The sequence below is a fragment of the Vigna unguiculata genome, unplaced genomic scaffold (genome assembly GCF_004118075.2).
Source record: "Vigna unguiculata cultivar IT97K-499-35 unplaced genomic scaffold, ASM411807v1 contig_212, whole genome shotgun sequence".
Taxonomy (NCBI): domain Eukaryota; kingdom Viridiplantae; phylum Streptophyta; class Magnoliopsida; order Fabales; family Fabaceae; genus Vigna; species Vigna unguiculata.
In genome coordinates, this window is record NW_021010915.1 from 12205 (window position 1) to 15000 (window position 2796).

The 2796-nt window shown below is 45.9% G+C and overlaps 1 protein-coding gene across 1 annotated transcript in view; it reads right to left on the reverse strand.

Moving 5' to 3' along the window:
* Nucleotides 1-1577: 1577 nt before the first annotated feature.
* Nucleotides 1578-2796, reverse strand: part of LOC114171363 (ATP synthase subunit alpha, mitochondrial-like) — a 6322-nt gene continuing 5103 nt past the window's right edge. The window contains exon 1 of the mRNA XM_028056447.1: nucleotides 1578-2796. This exon is cut by the window's right edge and continues 5103 nt beyond it. The gene's annotated coding sequence lies outside the window, so the exon portion shown is untranslated.

Sequence of the window (2796 nt, forward strand, 5' to 3'; positions counted from 1 at the left end):
TGGCCTATGCCCAAAAAAAGAGGGAGAGAGATCTCTCGTCAGGTCTTGGGTAGTTTGCCGGAGGTGTGAAAGGTGGGCTTCACCTTTTTCTGTAGCCTTCTAAATAAGGTGAGGCCACCCTATCAGGTATGGGGTGGAGGAGGAGAGCGTGTATGTGGGCTTCTTATACTGGATTACTTTACTGACATTAAAAACCGGTAGAGGATTGGGAAGGTTACTAATCTTTCTTTCGAGTGCGGCTCTATGCAAAGGTTATTCATCTTTACCTAGGGTGCTTAGGAGAGATTCTTATGCCCTGCCTACGTCTATTCATGCTTGGTCTTCTGAGAGTTAGGATGAAATGCGATCCATTCAAAGTCTGAGTTTGTACAAAATTCCTTCCTCACAAAGTAGTCTCGTTGGTCTTCAAAAGAAGACAGTCGAGCTAGGGGCGGCGAAAGCTTCTTCCGGGAACGCTATTTCCCGGCCTGGGACAGTTGGTTGATTGGATAAGAGGGGAGATCCGCGAAGGGAGTCTAAAATCAGAAAGAAAGTAATAGGAAAAAATAGGGCTCAATCTGAAGATGGACGGTCTTTAGGCACGCGTCCCTTTATATTAGAGGGGTGGGTTCAAATCATTCTATATGAGGAGCCAGTTGAGATTGAGATATAAAAAAGTGGAGTCTTTCACTTAGAGAGTATCCTCGGCTATAGGTCTTCCGGTCCGGCTTCCTAAACCACTTGGTCCCGTTCTATGCGCATCTCGGATTCAACCTGCACATATCACTCTACTTTCTTTCTGGGAGAGCCAATAGAGAACTCAAGGGTATCAACTTTTGACTCGACTCGTTTGAAAGAGTAAAAGCTCCTGACTAGCTTTAGAGCACACGGCAATTGGTACTACTTCGCTATCGGTCACCGCATTGAAAGCGATCTTTATACGTTAGGTAAGTTAGCGGCGTAATAAGCCGGCCTTTGAAGAAAGACCGTTCCATCTTGTTCGAAAGCGGTCCACTCCGGAAGTAGTGGTGGCAAATCTTTTGGATGGACTTAAAAAAGAAAACTCTTTCTTTTCATGGAAACGAAAGAATATGAAATGAAGAATGACAGGGCTAGGTAAAAGGTGCATTAGAGCAAGTCACTTATTATCCCCACCCAAAGGAGGTAAGGAACTGGGACGGAATGCGAGCCAGAGGCAGTACATCCTTTCCGGTAAGCAGTACGTGTGGGTGTGCTTATTTGAGAGTCACCAAGGAAGTAGTAGAAATGTTGAAGAGGAGACAACCCGCTCTTGAAAGACTATGCGCGTCGCGTGCTCGATCTAGCAATTGTTTTGATGAACTGTCATTCAAAAAGAAAGAAGAGAAAGAAATGGAGGGTGGCGCCTACATAACAGGTTGCTTGCTTACCAAGCCATCCTGGCTTTTCGCTCCTCCAGTTCGATTTTTATTTATTATTATTGACTTATTATTAAAAAAACTACTAACTATCAAAATGAAAGACGATCGATTATCTACCCAAGAAGATAGAGAGTCCCACATACGAGAAAAGGTCACAAATAGAGTTGAACCAAGTAACATTGCAAAGGCATAATGATAGTAGGGTCGGGATATCCCCGCCCTCCGAACCGGACGTGAAGGTCTCCCCTCATCCGGCTCTCTGCAGGGGAATCTCCACTCACTGCTTCCCCTAATATCCTCCCTTTACCACATCATGGGGGTTTACAGGAGATCCCAGAGGCTCGCTCGGAAAGGCTGCTATACCATACCTTTTTACTCCACTCTACTCTAGTAGTCACTGGACTCACTATAGTAGTCCGTCCGGCTGCTCTTGCTGAAATCATTACTCTTCATTCTCCCGTGCTCTAGCAATTGCGCTCCCTAGACCACTACCATGTAGTTAGGTAGAGACAATCAATCCGTAGTGACGGGAATCTGGGGATCCCTATCCATATCAAAAATGAAGATATTTATAATATATCTATAGAGAAGCTACCTTTCTCTCACTCAATAGATGTATCTGGTTTGGTACGGTACAGTACAATACGAGACGATGGAATGCAATGGGATGGATGGTAGAGGGCTGCCTGCGCCCAAAAGCGATGATTCCCCTTGTCCATAGGGACCTCGTGGCATACAACCGAAACGACTCCCGCTAGATAGCCGCCCCTATATATATTTTGACAGCCTCGTGGACGGACTAAAGAAGGGAAGTTACAGAACGGGGCAGTGAAGGCTCGAGAAGTAGACAGCAAGCTTTTCTCAGCCCCCTAACCTTTCTATTATTATTGAAACGCTAGCGCGCCCCTTTCTTTCTCTTAGAGAAAGGGGCGTAAGCACTTCACTCGCTAGGGGATGGGATTCATTCACTTGCATTCCTGCTAGCACTACAAAAAGCTCCGGTCTTAACGCCCCTACTACTGCTGTGCAGCCTTTCCTCGGGTTCGTAGAGTCGGGTTTCCCGTTTACCCACAACGGAGGACCCCACCAGACCAGGCAGGCGGCCACGGGTCATAACGCACTCTTCGCACAACAAATCCACTTTGAAGTTGACTTATCCGCTCGGCCAATCGTCGGAATGTGTACGATATACCATAAGGGCCCAATATCTCAATAGCACCTTTGTCTAAAGCTTCGAATGAGACTTCATATCCGAAACGCAGGAACGATCTGACTAGAAAGTCATTCAAAACTTGATCGAAGAACCAGCGTTTATTGAAGAAGCTATAGAGTCGATTACAAAAAGTACTTGTTTGAAAGGCTCGTTGGAATTGATCCGCTACGGGATTTACATTATACGCAACAGAAGCACCTGAAG